Raw genomic sequence first — 24,182 nt, 5'->3', positions numbered from 1 at the left:
AGCATCATCAATCCAAATGGCACAATCTTGCAATGGCTATTACACAAAATAGGTCATCTGAAGTGACGAGGTGTAATCACAGTGCACATGACTATTACTTTAAATCTACTCCAAGTACGTCAAATATATGCTGTGAATCACCTAAAACAGTGATCAAAGCTGAAATTGATTCATACTTTTCATTTGAGTTAAGAAGATACGCAGTAAGGATAAAAGATTCTGGACTTCTTGCAAAGCCAAACTGTGACATTTTGTTCCTTGAAACTGAACTCACATGATGCAACGACTTATTTTAGAGTTCAGACACCAATTCTGGTTTTAGTCCCCCCTTCTGCCTCACTTCCAGAAGATTGTCCAAACAATTAACACTGTTAACTAGCATGATTATCAATGCTACTTAATGCTTAATGCTATGATTATGATAAATGATTTCAATCAGAAGGTAGGCAAATTTGTAGGAACTACACAGAGATTTTAGTCTACAAGAATGAAGTAATAATACAAACTGGTGGAGCTTCAGTTTTTGTGAATTCTGTGAATCCTTTTGGATTTCATTTTAAAGAACAATTAATATGGTTTACGTGTTTATTTCCTTCCACAAAATGGCTGAAAGAGCACCTGATCTTCAGTCATTGTAATTGGATGGGATTTCCGAGGCTATAAAAAACAAACATACAAGGTTTAAATGTTGTCCCAGGACTCAGACAGTCCACCCACAACTTAATTAGGCTGCTCCCTATATAATACAATCTGGGATGGAGGAAAAAAACACCATATGGTTTATATTTTAAAACAAATTTATATAATTTCTAACTTTTGTATTATTATATCAATCATTTTGAAATTTGAAATGCAAATCTGCACTTAGAAATTCACATAAAATTGAGACCTTAAAAGAAAACATGCACAGCAAAATTCAACATGGACAACTTATTTTCCAAAGGACCAGAGGTCAGGACAGGAAAGAATGGATGAAAACTAATCAAGGACAGAAGCAACCTGAAATTACAGAGAAACTTCCTAACAGTGAGGACAATTATCCAATGGAAAATCTTGCATTCATCACTTTTTAAAAAGATTTTTAAGAAAAGACTGGACAGACACCTGTCTGAAATGGTAAAGGATCTCCTGCTTGAGCAGGAGGCTGGACTAGAAGGCCTATAAGGTGCCTTCCAGCTCTATTTTGATTGATTGAGTGATTGATTGAAATTTCACACGGGCTTTTAAAAAAAACATGATGCAAAACCTGGAAAACTGAAGTTGGAAAAACTGAAACTTCTTTTGTAAATTCTTAGAATACTTCTGTGAAATGTGTAGACTTGACACAACACTCTGAAGATTACTGCAATATTTAAATTTAGGAAGATACAGAAATTAACTGCTTCTTTCTAATTTCAAAAATTACATACTGATAATTATTCATGTAGAGTGACAATTCAGTATCAATCCAAAATTTTGCTTTGCTTTTCATTGCTGCAGATACAGTGTATCTGATAATCAAGGTATTTGTGAATGGCTAAGAGTCATCTATACAGTGTATTTAACACACTTAATATTTTTCCTCCCCTTAAATTCTAATGACTTTAACTGTTATTTTAAAAATAATAACTTTTCTTTCTTGAATCTTGATTTTGATGAGTATGCTTGAAAATGTTAGTACTACAGCTCCAATAACATGTGAGGAGGGAAGAGCAGAGGATAGAGAGGGTAGATGATCAGGGATTAGAAAAAGGCACCCAATATAGCAGGGGAGCTTATGATGCATTGTTGAAAATGATGCTTGAGTAGGAATCCAACTGAGCAAAATGTACCTTAACAAGGATCAATCATGTTGTTTCTTGTGCTATAAAGCTGAATAGTTCAATACATATACAGACTGAAACCCACTTTTGTACATTTTCCACATTGGAAGTGAAAAACATCAATACCAGAGGAAAGAAACTTGTTTCTGTAAATTACTTACCTATCTTTTGAAACTCTTCTCATTTTGATGATGTGCCAATATCTACCTATATCTTTTTTTAAAAGAGGGAAACATCTTGCAACTCTAACATCTAATTTTGATTTTTACGTAATGAAAATATGATGGAGGGTTTAAGGTTTAAGGTTTAAGGTTTATTTGGATTTATATGCCGCCCTTCTCCAAAGGACTCAGGGCGGCGTACAACATTAAAAACACACATCACAAAAGTTAAAAAAAGATTAAACCCAATTCCAAAAAGACCAAACCGATTTTTTTTTTTAAAAAAGAAACAGTACATTTAAAATAAATTAAAATTAACATTAACATTAACAGGCCAGGCCGGCTTGCTGGAAAAGCCAACTTTTTAGGGCGCGTCGGAAGGATCGGAGGTCAGGGATTATGTGGAGCTCCAGGGGCAGCTCATTCCAGAGGGAAGGCGCTCCCACAGAGAAGGCTCTCCCCCTGGGGGTCACCAGCCGACACTGCTTGGCCGACGGCACCCTGAGGAGGCCAACTCTGTGGGATCGTACTGGACGATGGGAGGCTACTGGTGGCAGTAGGTGGTCTCGCAGGTACCCTGGGCCTAAGCCATGGAGCGCTTTAAAGGTCATAATTAATACCTTGAATCGCACCCGGAAAACAACCGGCAACCAGTGCAGGCCGCCTAAAAGGGGTGTGACATGGGAGCACCTAGGTACCCCCATGACAACCCGCGCGGCTGCATTCTGGACCAGCTGAAGCCTTCGGGTGCTCTTCAAGGGCAGCCCCATGTAGAGAGCATTGCAGTAGTCCAGGCGAGAAAGGACGAGGGCATGAGTGACTGTGCACAGAGTATCCCGATCCAGGAAGGGGCGCAACTGGCGTACCAGGCAAACCTGGTAAAAGGCCCCCCTGGTCACGGCCGTCAGGTGTTCTTCTAAACTAAGCCGCGTATCCAGGAGGACTCCCAGATTGCGAGCCTTCTCTAACGGGGCTAAAATTTCTCCCCCTATCATCAAAGATGGAACAAAATGTGCAAATTGGGATGCCGGGAACCACAGCCACTCAGTCTTGGAGGGATTGAGCTTGAGTCTGTTCCTCTCCATCCAGATCCGCACAGCCTCCAGGCATCGGGACATCACGTCGAGGGCATCATTTGGGTGGTTTGGGGTAGAGATGAAAAGTTGAGTATCATCAGCATATTGATGATACCGTACCCCAAAACCATGGATGATCTCGCCCAGCGGTTTCATGTATATGTTGAACAGGAGGGGTGAGAGAACCGACCCCTGGGGCACCCCACAAGTGACGCGCCTGGGGGTCGATCTCTGCCCTCCAGTCAACACAAACTGCGACCGATCCGACAGGTAGGAGGAGAACCACCGTAAAACGGTGCCCCCCACTCCCAACCCCCCGAGTCGTCGCAGTAGGATACCATGGTCGATGGTATCGAAAGCCGCCGAGAGGTCTAATAGGACCAGGACAGAGGAACAGCCCCTGTCCCGGGCCCGCCAGAGATCATCGACCAACGCGACCAGTGCCGTCTCCGTGCTGTACCTGGGCCTGAGGGGAAATATTTCAGTAATTCAGTAACCCCCTATACAAAATCTACTTATGCAAGAAATGAAAAATAAATATCTGGACAGGATGAAACATTAGGCCTATTTGACTGGTGTATTAAGAATGTATATAAAAATAAGTACTTCTATTGGATGTGATGTGGATAAAAAAAGAAAAAATATATCCACACTTGGTCTCATGGGGCATGTATACTACGTGTAATAACAAATATATAGCAATCTCTCTAGAAAGCTGGCAGGCAGGATAATCAAACATAAGATAAGCACTTTCTGAGCTACATCATAACTACATCATACATAGAGCTGCATCCAGTTTTGGTCACCACACTATAAAAAAGATGTTGAGACATTGGAAAAAGTGCAGAAAAGAGTTAACCAAGATGATTAGGGGACTGGAGACTAAAACTTATGATGAATGGTTGCAAGTACTTGGCATGGCTAGTTTATTGAAGAGTGTGACCAGGGGAGACATGATAGTACTGTTCCAAAATTTGAGGAGCTGCCACAGAGAGGAGGGGTCAAGCAATTTTCCAAAGCATCTGAAGGCCAGACAAAGAATAATGGATGGAAACTGATCAAGGAGAGATTCAACCTAGAAATAAGGAGAAATTTTCCGACAGTGGGAACAATCAACCAATTGAACAGCTTGCCTTCAGAAGTTGTGGGAGCTTCTGGAAGCTCACTGGAAGCTTTCAAGAAGAGACTGGACTGTCATTTGCCAGAAATGGTGTAGGGTCTCCTGCTTGGATGGGGTGTGTGTGTGTTGGACTAGATGACTTATAAGATGCCTTCCACTTAGTTAATCTGAAGGGGAAAAAAAAAACCTGATTAGTGTTTTAATTAACTGATTAACTGATGTTAAAGGTCTTGATTAATTAGGTGCTATCAAACTGAATTCAACTGATTAATATATGGACAAATGCTCATCATTTTGCTTTGTTTTTATAAATAACTTCCAAATAGCTCTTCCAAGACACATGATCTCATCCATCCACCTTTTCTAAGTCTTTCTCTTCTTTTATTTACTTTAGACATGTGGAACATCATGCTTATTTTAGACTTTTATCTAAAAGTCACATGCCAGAATATGAGTTTCTGCTTGTTGATGATTGCTTTAGCAAAGAACAAAACTAATGACCTCAAAGACTGCAATTCAGTATTTGGCAATATCCACCATAATATTTATCTCTTGGTGAAGCACTTAAAGGATTACTCGTGACTTAATCTTGATATATTCATGTAGTTCATTAGACTTTGGAGTTTATCAATCCCAGTGTTCTCTCCTCTTGAAAACGTATACACTACAATTCTATAATATAAAATATGTTGTTTGGAACAGCTATCAAGATAATATTTTAATAGATATTTAATGAATATTTCTGTGAAAATTTCCTTATATTTTATTATAACTTTATTTTTGTAATCAGACTTTCCGGATAGTATTTTTGGTAAAGGTGGGTTCTAAACATAATAAATAAATGGCATTTGCAAACACTGGCATATGTGCAACAGAAGGATAGTATAATAAACATTTGTCCAGGAATATATACTAGTATCTATTTTGAGTATACATATATAGGAGGTCCTCGTTTAATAACCACTCATTCAGTGAATGTCTGAACTTATGGATCGATCCTTAGGATCAGTTCTCATACTTATGGCAGTTGCGGAATACCTGTGGTCATGTGATCATGAGCTGGACACTTGAAATCTGGCTTGCAATTACGTTGCAGTGTCCCGTAGTCACATGGTTGTCAATTGCAACCTTCTTTATCACCAACCTACAAGCAAAGTTAGAGGACAACTGGCAGATGGTCACAAATGGTGACCACATGACAACCTTATTTAATGACCTGCAGCTATTAAATTAACAATGGCAACCAGAAATGCTAGAATTCTGCTGTTAAACAGCGTGGTCATGTGCTGTTGCTTTACAACCACATACTTATAGAAATGCCAGTTCCAATCCCAGTCCCAACTCCCATTGTTAAATGAGGACTACCTATAGTAGGAAAACGGAATCGATTCCACAGCAACTTTTCATACCCAAGAAAAGCTAACAATCATTTGTTAATCCATGTTTAATACTTTTTAAATATCTTGAGATGTAATTTTAGAAACAGAATTCTTAACCAGGTACTGAAATCCCCGCATGGGTTTGGAGGAAAAAGATGTTTAGTGGAAAACATTTCTTGAGTGCAAATTGAGTTTCCCACTTCACTTTCTATTATTACATCCCTCCTTGCTGTCTGTTGTCTTGCTGGTGGTTTATATCACCATTGCTTTAATAACAGAAACCCTGGCATCGTGACAATTATATTGGCACAAGATGGTTGACTCTAGAAGGCATCATAAGTCATCAGTAGCGATTTGTCTAAGTTTGCAGGACATCAGACTGCAACAATATAGTACTGTACTCTTCACCCTAACATGAATGTTACACTCTTCTTCTTTGTAGGATTTATATATATTACATATAGTATCTATACCCATGGGCTGGTATGCACTATATTATACAGCTTGGGAAATTCCAATGGACAGAGCAGTAGGCAAGGCTCACCCCAAAATATCACCTCCTCCATTCCTCAGGGAGTTGCCACTGTAAGACATTGATAGCATTTAACTGGGGGCTGCAGCTGCACTGATGTTTTGTCACCTTCCCCAAAGTGAAAAAAAGCAAAGGAAGGCAAAGTTTCTATATTGGGAGAGCAAATTCAATTGCCTAATATTTCATTCATTCCTCACATTTTCCAAAGTGGAAAAAACTTTCCTGGGAAAAATAGGCCAAAATAATGATCCAATAGGGCATGATTTATATTGTTATATTATCTGGAATTTTATAATATTGTATTATATCATTCGATTTTGGACAGTTTTTAAAATATTGTAACAGAGGCAGTATTCAGCAGGTTCTGACCAGTTCTGAAGAACTGGTAGCGGAAATTTTGAGTAGTTCAATAACTACTACCTGACTGGCGCCGGCCCCATCTATTCCCCCATCTCTGCCTCCCGAGTCCCAGCTGATTGGAAGGGAATGGGGATTTTGCAGTAACTTTCTCCTGGAGTGGGGAGGGCATGGGAGATTTTACAGTATCCTTCCCCTGCCACGCCCAACAAGTCACACCCACAGAACCAGTATTTAAAAAAATTGAATTCCACCACTGTATTGTAAGCTACTCAGAGACTTATCTTCTGGTAAGACGGGTGGCTAATAAATTTTATCAGGGAGGGAGGGAGGGAGGGAGGGAGGGAGGGAGGGAGGGAGGGAGAGAGACACATATGATAGAGAATCTTCTGCAGCTAACTTTAGTAACACAAGCAAGCATTTCTAATGAGTTTTCTAGAATGAAATACAATACAATACAATAGCAGAGTTGGAAGGCTTGGAGGTCTTCTAGTCCAACCCTCTGCCTAAGCAGGAAACCCTATACCCGTGACGGCGAACCTATGGCACGGGTGCCACAAGTGGCACGCGGAGCCATTTGTCAGGGCACGCGAGGCGCTGTCCTGTCAGCTGGCCAACGCACATGCGTGCGCTGGCCAGCTGAGTTCACCTTTTTAAAAGCTATTTTTCGCCTTCCCCAGGCTCCAGAGGCTTTATAGGAGCCTGGGGGGGGGGCGCGAAAAGAGCCCCCCCGCCCCCCCGGAGGCTTCAGGGACCGTCCAGAGGCTTCCCTGAAGCCTTCAGAGCACTTAAAACCACCCTCCGAGCAACCCGGAAGTGACTTCCGGGTTGCTCGGAGGGTCGTTTTAAGCGTTCTGAAGGCTTCAGGGACTGGCCGGACAGCGGAGGGAGGGGGGACTCTATAGCCTTCCTGCCATGCGTCCCGCACAGGAATCCGTCCCCTCGGGGCTTTGCGTGGGCGTCGCAAGGGTTAAGCCGAAAGGGAGGGGAAGGGGGAGGGGGAAAGTGAAGGGGGCTTTGTTGTCAAGGCGACGGCCCAGCCTCCTCCTCCTCCTCCTTTCCCCCTCCGGCTCGAACTCTGAAGGAGGGGAAAGGCGGCAGGCAGCCAAGCTCCGAGGACGGAGCCACCCGTGGGGCTGAGCAGGATGCGGTGCGGGGCCGCCCGAGGCCGGGATCGAGGCGACTGCGCGGCCTGCCTGGCATGGCGCGGCTAGAGGAGGAGGCGGTGGCGAGGGCGGCGCGGCCGAGGCCCAACGGACTTCCCTTTGGCCGAGTCCGTCCTGGCGGTGGCAGCGGCAGCGATGTGAAGGCCGGGCCCTGGTGAGCGTACCGAGGCTGGGTGGAGCGGCGCAAGGATGCCAGGCCCGAGGCGCTGCGCGGCGGAGGCGATCCGGGCCCGGGTGATGGAGACGCACGTCTCGTGCCTGTTCAGAGACCGTCCCGAGACTTCCCTGAAGCCTTCGGAGCGCTTAAAACGACCCTCCAAGCAACCCGGAAGTCACTTCCGTGTTGCTCGGAGGGTGGTTTTAAACGTTCCGAAGGCTTCAGGGAAGCCTCCGGACGTTCCCTGAAGCCTCCGGGGGGGTGGGGGAGGCTCTTTTCGCCCTCCCCAGGCTCCTATAAAGCCTCTGGAGCCTAGGGAGGGCGAAAAAAGCATGTTAAAATGGGGGGCGTGGCGTTGTGCGCGCATGCGCACTGGGGGGCACGTTGCATTATGGATGCGGCACGCCCGCACACGACCCCCCCGCGCTCCCCCCACTTGTGGGCATACGAGCCAAAAAAGGTTCGCCATTGCTGCCCTATACCATTTCAGACAAATGAATATCCAATATCTTCTTAAAGACTCCCAGTGTTGGGGCATTCACAACTTCTGGAGGCAAGCTGTTCCATTGATTAATTGCTCTGCCAGGAAATTTCTCCTTAGTTCTAAGTTGCTTCTCTCCTTGATTAGTTTCCACCCATTGCTTCTTATTCTACCCTCAGGTGCTTTGGAGAAGAGTTTGACTCCCTCTTCTTTGTGGCAACCCCTGAGATATTGGAACACTGCTATCATGTCTCCCCTAGTCCTTCTTTTCATTAGACATACCCAGTTCCTGCAACCGTTCTTCATATGTTTTAGTCTCCACATCTTTTCTACATCATGGTGACCAAAACTGAATGCAGTATTCCAAATGTGGCCTTACCAAGGCATTATAAAGTGGTATTAACACTTCACATGATCTTGATTCTATCCCTTTGTTTATGTTGCCTAGAACTGTGTTGGCTTTTTTGGCAGCTGCTCACACTGCTGGTTCATATTTAAATGGTTGTCCACTAGGACTACCAGCTCCCTCTGAGTTACTACTATTGAGCAAGGTACCACCTATACTGTACCTGTGCATTTCATTTTTCTTGCCTAAATGTAGAACCTTACTCTTTTTACTATTGAATTTCATTTTGTTAGATAGTGCCCAATGTTCAAGTTTGTCAAGATTCTTCTGTATCTTAAGCCTATCATCTGGAATGTTGGGTATTCCTGCCAGTTTGGTGTTATCTGCAAATTTGATGAGTTCCCCATTTATTCCTTCATTGAAATCATTGATGAAGATGTTGAAGAGTACTTGGCCCAAAACAGAGCCTTGTGGTACTCCACTGCATACCTCCCTCCATGTAGATGCAGTTCCATTGAGGACTACACGTTGAGTGCAGTTGGTCAGCCAGTTACGAATCCATCTGGTGGTGATGCTGTCTAACCCACATTCTTCTACTTTATCTAGTAGTAGGTTATGGTCTACCTTATCAAATGCCTTACTGAAGTCCAAATAAACTATATCGACGGCATTCCTCTGGTTCACTAATTTTGTCAAAGAATGCAATAAGATTAGTCTGGCATGATCTGTTTTTGACAAACCCATGTTGGCTTTTGGCTATTACTTTGTTTACTTCTAGGTGTTCGCTAATTTGTTGCTTGATTATCTTTTCCAGAATCTTTCCTGGTATTGAGGTCAGGCTGAGAGGTCTGTCGTTTCCTGGATCTATTTTTCCCCCTTTTTTGAAGATGGGAACCACATCAGCCTTTTTCCCGTCCTCTGGCAGTTCCCCGGTGCTCCAGGATCTCTGAAAGATATAGTTCAGTGGTTCTGAGATCTCATCTGCCATTTCCTTCAGAACCCTGGTGTGTAATCTGCCCGGTCCTGGTGATTTGAACTCATCTATGGTAGACAGGTGCTCACTTACCATTTTCTTCCCTATTTCAATTTGTGTTCCTAATCTGATTTTTGTGCTGCTGTTTTTGATAGGTTGGACTATTTTATCCCTTTGTGTAAAGACAGATGCAAAACATGAGTTAAATAGTTCTGCTTTCTCCCTGTTGCTTGTCACCTTCTTGCCACTTTCTCCCAGCAATGGACCAATTGTTTCCTTAACTTTTTTCTTGTTTTTAACATGTTGGAAGAAGCTTTTTTGTTATTTTTTACTTTTGTGGCAAGCCTTTCTTCATTCTGAGCCTTAGCTTTTCTTACTTCATGTTTACAGGCTTGGGCTATTTGCTGATATTCTGCCTTAGTTATGTCCCCCTCTTTCCACTTTTTATACATATCTTTTTTGTCTTTCAATTTGTCAGAGAGTTCTTTATGCAGCCATGCTGGTTTCTTTTGGGAGCTGTTATTTTTCTTCAATTTTTTTACATTGTAAAAGTAAATTGGAATCAAGCCACTGTGTTGTGTCAAATGAAGCCTCACAAATGACATAAAATGATATGTTGAAGGTGGAAAGTTTTACACAGCTCCAGAATTTTCTACAGAAGTCCTTTAGGAAAGCATATTATGGTTCCATGGAATCCCTGCCTTCTAAATACTATGAGGAAGGCAATGCCAACGGGCGACACCAAGGAGTAGGGCCTTCTCTGTGATGGGCCCAACCCTCTGGAATGACCTCCCCCCCCGACATCAGAACCACTACTGACCTCCGCTCCTTCCGGCAAAAATTGAAGACTCACCTGTTCCGATTAGCAGGCCTGGCATAACTACAACTGTTCCTCCTGGTAAATGTACTAGTAACTGGTTATTTTAGGGGTACTGTTTTTAATTTAATTTGTATGTGTTTTAGGGTTTAAAATTATATTTATATACTGGCTCTGTACAGTTCTTTTAATTCTATTTTAACCTCCTCCATTCCTACTGTACATATTCAATTCTATTTATTGTATTTTGTATATTTTTTACATGGACTGTACACTGCCCCGAGTCCCTTTTGGGAGAGGGGGCAGTCTAGAAGCACGGTAAAATAAATAAATAAATAAATAAATGATGCAACATTTTCATAAAAATTACAGACTTGACTTTGTTTTATTATTTCTCATATTTATATACTGCTAAAAAACCAAAGACTTACCAAAGGTTAGCAAAAGCATACACAAGGCCTTAACAGTTTAAAATATCAATGTACCAAATACCCCAGGGGTATATTACCACAACTTAAATTGTTAATTGAGAATGGTCTGCATTGTTATTGAATAAGTGGGTGATCCACTGAAAAAAAGAAGTTAAATAATCTGTGGCATTATATAAGGTCAGTAACACTTTATCAGCACAAAAAGAGAAGATGAAACAAGAAATTTGTGTCAGCATGATGCAAAAATATTGGAACTCATGACATCAATGTCAGGATTCACATTATAATCCTATGAATATTTCCTTGTAACTACTTCTACATAAGTAGTTAGGAGTAAACTGTAGTGAAATCAAGCTCAGTTTAAAGCACTAGTTTGTGTGCAACCATGACACGTATATATACAATATATACATAGTTGTAAAGGTATCAGAAGGGACGCTCAGTTGGCTCAGTGGCTAAGACGCTGAGCTTGTCAATCAGAAAGGTCAGCAGGTCGGTGGTTCGAATCCCTAGCATTGCGTAACAAAGTGAGCTCCCGTTACTTGTCCCAGCTTCTGCCAACCTAGCAATTTGAAAGCATGTAAAAATGCAAGTAGAAAAAATAGGAACCACCTTTGGAGGGAAGGTAACAGTGTTCTGTGCGCCTTCGGTGTTTAGTCATGTCGGCCACATGACCACAGAGATGTCTTCGGACAGCGCTGACTCTTCAGCTTTGAAACGGAGATAAAGCTCCTCTCCCAAGAGTCGGGAACTACTAGCACATATGTGTGAGGGGATGTTTAAATCACATCCGTAAATCACAACAATGAGGAATAGTACACACTGGGTATGATCTTGAATTGCCTCTTGAAAATGAGATAGATAATTTTAAGATAAAAGATATTTTTGTCTTTGTAAATGACTTGTGATCTTATCTATAAATCTTGCAGGTAAAACTAGAAAACAAACATAATTAGTGTTTCCCTCTCCTTCCTGCTGCCCTGTTCGCCCCCTGCAAATCTGCTTCAGAAGGTTGAAGAACTAAGATGACATGGGGGATGGCACTGGAGGCCATAGGGAAGATGAAATCCCAAGGCAGGCCTGGAATTCTACTGAATAATTCCACCACAACACAGAAATTCTAGAAATAACCCATTGCTTTAATTAAAGGTGGATAATTTAGAAGGGCACTTTATTGCAGCATGGTCTTCCTTAGCTACTTTATTTGACCTCTTGTATGATCATATTAGGCAAAAATAAAATGCTTTTGACATTCTGTTGCTCCTTGATTTTTATAAACTTGGACACAGACACAGATACAAATCATATACACTAAGTTTATAAAATAGACAATATGGGTGGCACACAAACTAATAAATAAACAAAAAAATCAGAAAGCAACAGAATCATTATATAATATTAATTGAACTCTTTTATAGTTTTAGCATATTTTTATTCCTTGTAGTAATTTTGTATTTTGACTTTTGCTTTTAATATTTTTCTGTATGTATTTAACAATATCTCAGCAATTATTGAAATTCATCTCCAGAAAAACATGTCCACAATATAAACATTGTGAATGTAAATAAAGTGAATGAAACAAATGAATGCTGTTTCATTTCATTTTCAACCAGTGGCAAAAGCCTGAAAAATAGATAGATAGTCCAAAACATATGTTCCATCTTGAATTCCAGATCTGCCCTTCTGCTTCTCTTACTACTAAAACAGCTGTACAAGCATTATTTTCCAAACTAATACAGAAATAAAAAATAAGCAATGTCTGTCAGCATACATTCAGCAATCCTATGTTGATTGACTTTGTTGACTATAACCACCAAGAACTAAATATGAATGGAGAAATGATTATTAGAGGAGAAGATGTTAATTGCAGCTACTATTGCATCACAGTTAAACTTGGAAATTTAAAAACACATCAATAACTTCTTTTGGAAAGATGATTTAATAAAGAGAACATGATTCAAACTCACTTTAAAAAATACAGATGCTTCAAAGGCTGCACAACTGTGCAATACTACAGACAAAAATCTCATGGTCCCTGTAACAGTTTTGGCAACCCAGAAATGGAACTGATTTATTTTATATACATGAAATAATTATATTCCATCTTCTAATGGTGAAATTGTATTTCCAAATAGAGATAGGGACAAATAAAGACCCCTTCTCCATTATCTCTACATGGAGGTCATGTACAAGGAAATCAAGCAGTACGCATGTCAACGTCTTCTAGGATGGGGAACTGACCAGATAGCATTAAAAAAAAACATGTAGGGAAAAAAGTACCTGCGTGCCCCAAAGTATAAAGTACAATTATTTACAGTACATTTCTACTTGTAATGGTTTTGTAATGCATTTTGTAAAGTATATTTTGATTGGGTGTTGTCTAGAGGTGGTTATAAGGTGGCCAGCTATGTTATTTAAAAAATAAATGGCAAATGAATGAATTAAACCAATGGGAAATGGTTTCACTAGGCATATTTATAAATATTCTAGTTACTGGAATCTATTCCCCTGGGACAAATGCAGTGGTCATTGCTGAATAGGTTTTTCTCATACCTGTGGGCATGGAATCATTATACTAAACACATATGTGATTTCATTTCCTAAGTAAAGAGAAAAAGAGTTCCATGGGCACTGAAGGTTCAGTAGCTATAGATGCAAACATGAATTTTGTCTGCACAGATTATTATTATTTGTTAAATTTATTTGCCAACTATCTTGCTGTGGTGTTACTCTAGCACCCTATAACAATAAAATGGAAACAGTGAAAAGAGTGTAGACAGAAGTAAAATAATAGAACAATAAGATAAACAATGAAAAAGAACATAACAGAATACATCAATATGATAACCAAAAAGATGAATAGGTGGAGAGTAGAGAGAAAGATGAGAGGGTTAAGGTTATACAGACAAAGATAGAGAAATGCATGTGAGACTGTCTCCTCTAAAACAGAAATGCATCATCACACAAACAAAAAGACCCAAAAGATTTACATAAAATCTGTACATACTAATTTAGATATATAACTACACCAACATATCATGCTTACTATAAATACAACATATTTTGCCATACAGGGGAAGACATATGTCTGTTGTCCGAGTACATTTGGTCTCGATTAGTACAGTTAGTGAATCCCACAGCATTAGCCAACTTTGGCTACTGAAATAATATTTTCATGAAAAATGCAGTAATGGATTCAACTCCAATGGAAGGAGGCAGTGATTTTATGTGTATAGTAATGAAATTTTATAGGAAATGATAAAAACATACCATTAAATGTATGACTAACAAAGTCACAGTGCTAAATTTGTACTGTTTTCCTCTGACAGAATCTTCCTTTTCTCCATTTTGCACACATGAAGATCAGCAGCGTCTAAAACCAAATGCAGCTTCTCATGTGCTAGGCTTTATTTGCACACACATCACCTTTTTGTTACCTGAATTTGGGGTCATATTAAAAGTGGCCTGGTATCAACTTGTGCTAAATTTAATATTGCATTAGTAGAACTCACACAGCCTTGACCTACATATATATTTACAGTTAATGGGAAACATTAAGACTCTTCCTTGTTCTTCATATTTAAGCAAAATTGGGTTGTTGAGCTCTTTGTGACTCCTAGATGCCTGCTAAAGTTCTATGAAAATTTAGTCAGGTGACTTGTTGGCATAATAGAGTAGTGAATTTAATTTTTTTTTAATTTACACAGCTGCCAAAATATATTGTTTACCATGGTTTTAAATGCCCATCTTTGAAACAGAATATGTTTCAAGCAGAATACGGTGCTCCATATGTGCACAGAGCCCTCCTGGTTCGAGAAATAATGTTCTTTTGAAGCATAAGAAGAAAGAAATTCAAGACAAGAAAGAGAACATTTGTACATACGTTGATAAAGGTATAATAACCTTTTTAGCAGTAAATGTCACATTTAAAACACTAATCCTAATCCTACCCTATCCTATGCACTAAAAGGGTATGCTTTGGAGAGCAGGAACCCATAAATTGCACAATAAATTATGAACAACAGCATATATTGTAAGGAATAATACGTCATAGGAATTATGAAATTATAATTATACAGTCCCAAAGAAAACCTTGATGACAAGGAGTTCCAAATAGGATTCTACAAACACTGCCATGTACAAGGGGAAAAAAACAGCAACCACACAACTCCTAAATGGAAATTTGGGTTTGTTTGTTTTAAATAAATGGTGCCTTGTTATTTTAAAAGTACTAACATGCTTATGAACTTTGTTAAAAAATGACCGTAAAAGACGGGTAAATTTACTTTGTTTCTCAATTGCTTTAAAATAATGTGAACTGATAAAATAATTTTAAAAGATAAAAACCAAGCATTTGTTTAGAAATATGACCCAGTAAACTCAGTGTTATCTAGTCCAAAGAAAGAGAGTAACTACAGCTACTTAAAGACCAGTTGAGGAAATTTTGTTGAATTTCCAAGAGGCACAACAAAGTTGTATGGAGAGAATAGAGTTGCTAGAGAAACACTGGGTTCTTAAGATCTTTTCTTTCAAACTAGTGAGAGCTTTCTGCAATGTGCAAATTTGCCAATTTTTCTCGCCTCTTGCTTTTGATTTTTTTAAACAATGAAATCTGTTTCAGATTCCCATAGAACAGGTGTGTCAAACTCACGTTGTCACGGTGGCATTACATGACATATCAGGACTTCCCCCTCCCTTCGCTAAGTTGGGTGTGGGCGTGGCCAGCGCATGACACATCCAGCCCATGGGCCAGGAGTTTTGACAGTCCTGCCATAAAATGTAAGGAGCCAGTGGGTGGTTCTTGTTCTGCTTGCTATTTTATTGTGAGTTGGACTAAGGAGAAATTTCCAGTCACATGACCCATTTCCCACAGGAAACACAGGGAGCCACAGAACCTGGTTTGGGGAGGGGTGTCATGTGACTGGGAGTGACATTGAATTAGCCATGCCCACCCACTCACATGACTACCCACCCACGCCCACCCACTCACATGACCACCCAGCCACGCCCACCCACTCACATGACCACCAAGCCATGCCCACAGAACCAGTAGTAAAAGAATTTGAATCCCACCACTGCGTTTACCCACTGCTTTGAACCAATCAATTATTCATTTGGCTTTGGGTATCTTGTGACTGGAGAACCGTCAGACATTACCGTATTTTTCGGAGTATAAGACGCACCAAGGTTTTGAAGAGGCAAATTTTTTAAAAAAGTTTTTGCACTCTGCAAACCTTCCTTTTTTCGTGAAAACAGGCCCTTTGTTCCCCCCCCCCAAAAGGCATGAATAGCCTTTAGGGGTTTTGCAGAGTGCTCCTGGGGGGTGCCCCCCCCAAAAAACAAGCAGAAACTGGCCCGTTTTTTGCAAAAACTGGCCCATTGTTTTGTCAAAAAAAGGGCATAGATAACCTTTAGGAGGCTTTTCTAGAGTACTCCTGGAGGCTGAGAGGGGGACAAAATTGAGCAAGAAACGGCCTGTTTTTCACTCATTTCTGCCCTCCGCCCCCAGGAACTCTCTGAAAGCCTTTTACAGGCTCTGCACGGCCATTTTGATGAAGGGGGCAGGGTTTCGAGAGGCAAAAAATGCTGCATTCGGTGTATAAGACGCACCCAGATTTTCAGCCTCTTTTTTGAGGGAAAAAGGTGCGTCTTATACTCCGAAAATATACGGTATTTAATATTTAAATTTTACCCTACATCTCACCCAAATAGGTCACAAATTCTCTTCAAAGTTGCAGAACCTCTGAGGGCTCTACCTCATGCCTCCCAGCTCTGTGATGATAGCAAATCTTTGTTCATCCTCTCCTGCAACATAACCATTCTATGGGATGAATAGAGAGAGCAATTAGCACACATACTTAAACCTTTAACTCAGTTTCAAAATGCCTGTAAAAATGGTCTGGTTTATTTTCCCAGTTTATACGAATGGCATTGGCAAAATTCTTGCCTCTTCCATCATGCTAGCTAGGGAATTCTTGGAATTGTTCCTAAAATCTTCAAGTTGTCAAGATTGAGAAACACTGTTATATTTTGACAAATGGCCCGAAATATGTACTCAATCCGTACAGCTAGTGTAGGATGGGGACATATTGTATATTTGTTTTACATTTTATGTGAACTGAATGCCAAGGAATAAATTGGAGCTGTGGCAGTTTGGGAGCAAGATATCATTTGAATCCTGCTGTTTCTAATTCTGAGGGGCCCTTGGTACTCCTGAGCTTGCCTGTTTTCTTACAGGGGTGAAACACTACCAGTTCAGGCCGGTTTGCCCGAACTGGTAGTAAAAAATGCTACCATTCACCCGGACTGGTAATAAAAAAGTGCTTAACAAAGTTTTAAAAAATTCCGACAAGCGATGGTAGGAACTTTTTTAAAACTTTTTTTTAGCATTTGGGGGACTATTTTTGCTCCCAGGAGGCTTCCCTGAGCCCTGCTAGGCCAAAAACAGGGGTGGGGGTGCTGCGAAAGAAAGAAAGGAGGGAAGGTAGGAAGGGAAAAAGGAGAGAGGGGGGGAAGACCACAAACCTGGAACTAGAAGCAGCTTCACAGGATACCTTGAAAGAGCACAGCAATCCAGGGCTGGAAGGGGCCTGGAGGTCATCTAGTCCAACCCCATGTGCCAGCAGGACATTGTAAAAGTGAGTTTCTGTCTTTTGGTCCCCCAGTCACATGACCCCAAAAGACACACCCACAGAACTGGTAGGAATTTTTTTTTAGATTTCACAACTGTTACAGATGTTTCATTACCCAAATGAAGTAACATCCTCAGTGCTAGTAAGAACTGCAGTTTGTTGTTTATATATACTAGTGGCTTGCCCTGTCAGTGTTGGTGGAGGGATCGGGCTGTTGGCTCTTTGAATTTCTTGATTGTAGTATTGTTTATTTGATTGTTGGTCTGATGTTAACCTTGCAGTTAATCTATTCTGATCTGGGTGCTGATTGCTGGTGGAGAGGTGCTTGGGTCTTTCTGTTCTTTTTTGGGCTGGATGATTGTCTCTTTTGCATATTCTATAGATGTTGTTAATGTCTGTGTCAATTGATGTCTGATTTGTCAGAGTGCCAGGCTTATAGAAATTCCCAGGCATTTTTGGACTTGGCTTGGTCTAGGATGGTCACGTTTTCCCAATTGAAACCATGATTAAATCTGTTGTGAAATTGAAGAACTTTCATCATGTTTTCTGACTACTAGTTGATGTTTGTAGATGCGTTCTGCCAGCCTTTTGCCTGTTTGTCCTACATAGTGGTTGTTGCAGTCCTTACATTGTATGTTGTAGATGACTCCTGTTTTTTCTTCTGGATTGTTGGATCTTTTAGTCTGCTTACGATGTTTTGAAGGGCTTTAATTGGCTTGAGTGCTATGGTGATTCCATGTGGTTGTAGGAGTCTGTTGGTGGTTTCTGAGATATTCTTTTTTTTTTTTTTTCAAAAAGTTTTATTGGTTTTTTTAAAAACATTTATGTGGAAAAGGGTAGGTGGAATTACAAATTTTGGCAGTTGCAAGCGTGGCAGACGCCCCCTCCCTCCAGACTCCTAGGTTACATCAAAATATCAAATCTTAATACATAATCATAAAAAATCAGCATATTAATTCTAGAAAAAATAATTTTCAATCAATTTATATAATTATAATATATAGTCTAGTTATGAATTCATTTTAACTTTCGGTCTGTTTATAACATTGTGGTTTTCTTATTTATTTTTGTGATCTGAGCTTTCTTGGTGTTGACCCTTCACCCCCCGCTGGCAGAGCTCCGGCCCCTCCCGTGTCCTGTATGACCATTGTAGTGTCTTCTGTTTTTTCTAGGTTGGCTTTATTTTTTTCCATAAAGGCCTGTGCCTCTATGGGTGTGTTAATTCTAATTCTTGTCTCCTCCCAGAATATCAACATGCCTTCAGGCATCAACCATCTAAACCACACCCCCTTCTGGTATAATTTATTCGCCAATTGCGAATAACTTTTCCTTTTTTCCCTAATTTTTTTGGGAATCTGCTTTAGAATGGTTATCTCCCTGTCGTGGTATGTCAGTGTTTGCCCCCTTTGTACACCCAGAATTTCATCTCTTGTGGTTTTCCTAAGGAATTTAATGTGAACCTCCCTGGGTACATTATGTATTCTGGCATATGCTGAATTCACTCTATAGGCTAGGTCTATCTCCCATTCCATCTGCTGTTTATCTTTGTGTATGTATTCAGCTAAAATATTAGTCATAATGTCCCTTATGTTTTCCCCATCTGCTTCTATTACATTTTGAAATCTAAGATAAAAGGACATTCTCTCAAACTCTGTTTTCATTTGTTGGATGTCAAGTTCTTTGTTCCCCTTCTGTAAAGCCTCTACCCCCCCCCTCGCCTCAGCCACCCCACCCTCCACAAGGTCCAGTCTCTGTGAGTTCTTGAAGATTTGGGCTTGGTTCTGTTTAATTTCATCTTTCATTTCCCTTAACTGTTTCTTAATTTCCTCCTGGCCCTGTAGAATTTGTTGAAGCATTTGTTGAAAGTCTATCTCTGTAGTCTTGGGTTGCATCAGTTCTGTTATCTTTGACTGTGTAGCTGGGCTAGACGTTGCAGACGTTGGGGCAGAAGTAGCAAATCCAGGCTTTCCAGGAGGTGGTCTTTTTGGAGACATGGTTTTTGAAGCAAGGAAATCAGTCAAAGTAGAGACTGGGCAGCTGGAGAAGTAGAGCAGGCAGGCGAATTCAGAAGGCAGAGGATCCAAACAGATGGGGATTTCTTTAGTCAGTCTAGCAATAGATGAAAGTTTTTTCTCCAAAGAGTTCAGAAAAGAACAATCCACAAGAGATTCCTCTGGGTGACTCGGAGACAAAGACCGGAAGCCTGAATTTTAAAGGTGGAGTCAGGTTTCACAGTTCATGAAGACAACGGAAGTGTGCCATCTTGCCCTGCCAGCTTTGGGCTCAGAGGCATAATAAAATTTTAAAAGTTCAGAAAGTTCTCAGTTCACCCATAAGTTCTGGAGCTAAGTCCAATGAAAATCACTTTTATGAGGGTGAGGCATCATTAGTTGGCTCTCCCCCCTCCTCCTTCCCCTGGGGGCGAAAGCAAAATCTTCTCAAGCCGCTTGTCCAAGGGAGGGGGGGAAATCCCCCTCCCTCTAGCCGCACCTCTAGCAGAAATCCGAAAGTTTAACTTTTTTTAAAAAAAATGCTGAAAAGTCCATAAATTCAAGATAGAGGGAATGGAGAAGGGAAGCCTCTCACCATACTGCCGCTGCTTCGTTCAAGAGTGCGTTCTCCGATCGGCATGAGGCGAGGCGCGCGCACACGGGCGCCCTCCGAGACTGCTCCCCAGTGCCTAGAACGAAGCGGAGAAGCCCCCGCCAGCCGCCGCCGACGCCAGGACCCTCCGCGAGCCGTTCCCTCGGCAGGACACCTCTCCGGGGCGTCCTGTGCCCCCCCAGAAGCGGGGGAAGCCCACCGGGAGAGCGGGAGCAGGCAAAGGCTTGCCTGTCGCCGTAGCCGCCGGAACCGGAAGTGTTTCTGAGATATTCTTGATGTATGGCAGTGTAATTCTTTTTAGTGTTTGTGTTGTTGTGCTGTATGAGGTTGAGTGGTCAGGAATTAGTTGATAAAGTTGTGTGGATGTCCATTCCATTGGAATATGTTGTATAGATGCTCTATTTCCTTTTTCTGCTGTTCCAGGTTGCTCTAGTGTGTTGGGCTTATTTAAGTGCTTACATAGCCTCCTTTGTGGGAGATTGGGCTGTTGCTTTGGTGGTGGAGTGCCTGGTTAGTATGGGTGATTTTTCTGTAGACTTGTGTTTCAAGTTTTCCATTGTAGTCTGTGCTGATCATGATGTCCAGGATGGGTAGTGAGTTGTTGTTTTCTTCACAACTCGCTACCCTTCCTGGACATCCTGATCAGCAGAGACCACAATGGGAAACTAGAAACACAAATCTACAGAAACCACCCATACAAATATTCTCCTTTATTAGTTTTTAACTGTTACTGGTTGGTTGAAGAGACAACTGTTCATAGTGTTTCCTGCTTGTTCTCAATGTTTTAAAGCCAACAGAAATGAATGCTATGACTTCAAATTGCTTTCAGAAGGATTCTGGGACTGAAAATTAAAGAAAAAATATGCAGCATAGAAAAATTCAGACTATTGTTGCATTTGAATTTTTCTCAACCTTATTATATTCACAGAAGGGATGCTAACAAGCATCTGACTTTAATCTGATATCTTTAGCTCAAACCACTAAATTCTTTGGGACAGACCCCACATAGAGACACATCAATAAGACTCCACAAAGTATTGAGAGGAAAAGCAGGCTTGTTCCTATACAGATTTCACAGTGGCCTGCAGTTCCCCAAACACTTTCTTTCTTTTTAAAAGGTGTTAGCTCCTCAAATGTCTAGTGTCTGAAAACACAGCATTAATGTTTAACTAAAATTAGCAGACAGAAAAGAGGGGAAGTTACTTACTGTAATCAGGGGTTCTTTATCAGTGTAAATTGTCTAGTATATACCATCAATTTCGTTGTATTTATTTTGTACAATGATAATAAAGACTATACTACCAGTTACGGTGGAGTGACCACTGAAGATGTCATGTACATTCACAAAACCTTTCAAACACCTAAAAAGGGAAAGGAAGTGGAAAGAAAATCAGTAAACAAAAGAATGGACTGCATTTTGCAAAGAGTAGAATAAATTCCAGGGAGTATTTTTGTCCATTGCTTACACTTGGGCAATACCAAAATCAACCCCATTAATAGTTCTATAGCTAGTTGCTCGAGGATCATATACAGTTCTCAAAGCCCTATGCAATTCCTAGACTCCCTCTAAAACTTGTCACTAAATTGTAATATTTAATACAACAGAAGGAGAAAATGCTTAAATATTTGGAAAACAATCCTATTAACAATGTATAAATGAATCAAATTTAATTTACATTCAAATTAATTCACACTGAGTTTGTCCTGCCTTTACATGTTGCTGAGTGCTGACACTGGAAAACAATGTAACCAAGTTTTCCAGCTTACTCTAGCCACCATATCTGGAAGGCAACAAGCACATGAACCAGTTACACCAAGCTAGTCCTTATCATTTTGATTCTTTCCTGACTAATAAACTGTTTATTGATAGGTCTATAATAAACTACTGCAGGTATGGTTAAACTAAGAACATTATCTTTCCAGAGCTTTAAGGTAATAAAGCACCACTTGTCAAAGTGTATTTTCTTCTCAACAATGCCTAGGGAATTATTCACATGGAGTAGCTGTACTTGTACATACTGTTTTGTTAGGCTTCAAGTGCTGGAAGAGGAACACTGAGTTTCATTTCTTAGCAGCATTACCTGTGATTTCACATGAGGTTCTCTCAAATTGGTATGGATCATCACATATCAAGTTTATATTACCACCTCCATTAAAAGAAAAACTGATGAAGGGAAGCCCAAGGCCATTATGTAAATTTGCATCAAGGACATCAGAGTTCAAATTCCCCAATCTCTTTTCTGCTGAGACCAGGATTTTTTTTTTCTCTATAGCTATTCTGCCCTTCAAAAGATTCAGGTTCAGATTAAAGACAAAATGTTAAGAATGTACAACAATATTTTTTATTTATGCTGCCCAGTCCGCTGACGTTGACAATCCAATAAATTAAAATAAACACATGAAGAAACAAATGAATATTCTTTTTCAGCCATCTTTCACCTGATTTCAATAGGATGTACTATCCAGCAATTGCATTTATGATTCCATCCCAAATGTCTAAGCTAAACTGAACATACTAAATTTCTATTATTTTAAGATTAAAATATAATTTTTATAAATGCAACTTTTATTTCTATACTTAGTGCTTAAAAGATTGGTTATACTTAAAGTAGAAAGAGACAGAATATAAAGGACTCGGTGTATAGAAAAAAATAGGTAACTTGGAATACACAAACACATATATACTATACACCTCTTCCAATTTCCCAATCCTGCTAAAGGGATTAACTCCTCTGAAAAGAGCTGCTTGCTAAACTCAGTGTCCCCAATAATAATCTGAAGATTTGATGGATTTCTTTCCTGCTTGGCACACATTAAAATAGGAGCTTGGATTCCTGGCATGCTGACAGATTGTCAAATTTCTTAACTGAACAACATCTTGGCAAATTTAGATGACACACACTTTGCAGGGGTTGAGGCAAGGTGACTGAAAATGAATTCAGAATAAGCTGACAAGGTCATACCAGGTGTTTTGGTTTAGCATATTCATTAAATCTGTCCATGTAGCAGATATAAAAGATAACTGTTTCGAAGGCATATTCAATCATCTTATATAAACTTTCAGAACTGACCATAGCAAATTGTGGCTACATTTTGAATGCAAGTATTAAGATTTTGCAGCAAATTAATTAATGTAATTATTTAAATAGATTGCCAATTATCTCTTTGGGTTGCTTTGTTTCCAGATAAAGTTGCTTTGAACAAGAGAAATTCCGTAGCCACAGTCTTAAATAAACAAACAACGGGGCAAAAATGAAGCCTTTTTTGTTCTTGCTATCATCTTTGCAGATTTTGCATTCTCTTAATGGACGCGATAAAGTTGTATCTTCTATTTTCTTCAGTGGCTTCAAACTGAAGGAAATGTCTTTTCTAATGCCTAAGATCCCTTCAAGTATGGCCAGGGTCAGACAATAGACATAAACTCCACCAAAGATCCGAGCCAGGTTTTCACCTTGCCTCAAAATGTTTGCATGTAGGAAAACTCTTGTCTGCAGAATCGTGGTTTCACAAATAGCTTGCACTATTGGCTAATCTCAAAATTCATAGCCAGCCTAAAGAGCTAAAATCTGCCTCTGTCGAATAAAACGGGTGAGATTCACATACACCGAAGTCATTCACTGTTTTACTGCGTGGCGACATTTATACGCTTTCAGGGATATGGAGCGTGAAGATTTCTCATCCTACAGTATTTTGACGCAGGAAGGGTGACACATCGTTGCTGCCTAGTTCGTCTTCTACCCAGGGGCTCTGGTGCCTTAGGGAGTCATCAAAGTCTTGAGTGAAGAATTACGCGAAGAGAAGAAATGGCTTTCAACGGTGCGAAGAATTTAAGTTTTACCTGTCCATGGAAGTACGGCGGACCAAACACAGCCCGAGCGCCGGCGTGCGGAGGGTTAATTCTAGGTGCTGCGCTCCCGCAGGGGCGACCCTCTCAATGATAACAAACGATCACGTGGTGAATCAAGCGGAGGGGGGGATGGTTGTTTCACCTCTCCTTCCTCTCTGCGCAAACGTCACCCCACCTTCCCGGTCACCAGGGCGACGGGTCCATCTGGGCGCGCGTCAGAACAGCCCGTCTCTTGGCAACGGCTGGATGTCTCTCTTTCCCTTCTCATTCAGCCTCACGCTTGGTCGCGCGTCGCTCTGGC

The 24,182-nt window shown here is 40.7% G+C and overlaps 1 long non-coding RNA gene across 1 annotated transcript; it reads right to left on the bottom strand.

Annotated features, from left to right (window-relative positions):
• Positions 1-24,113, bottom strand: LOC309391175. The gene is made up of 3 exons (XR_014175237.1): positions 21,242-24,113; positions 16,503-16,619; positions 1-657 (listed from the first exon to the last, which is right to left on the bottom strand). It is a non-coding gene; the product is annotated as an uncharacterized lncRNA (long non-coding RNA).
• Positions 24,114-24,182: the final 69 nt, after the last annotated feature.

The sequence above is a fragment of the Natrix helvetica genome, assembly GCF_964273705.1.
Source record: "Natrix helvetica genome assembly, chromosome: 4".
NCBI classification, from domain to species: Eukaryota; Metazoa; Chordata; class Lepidosauria; order Squamata; family Natricidae; genus Natrix; species Natrix helvetica.
The sequence above is the reverse complement of the archived record's forward strand: the minus strand, read 5'-3'. Positions and strand labels throughout refer to the sequence as shown.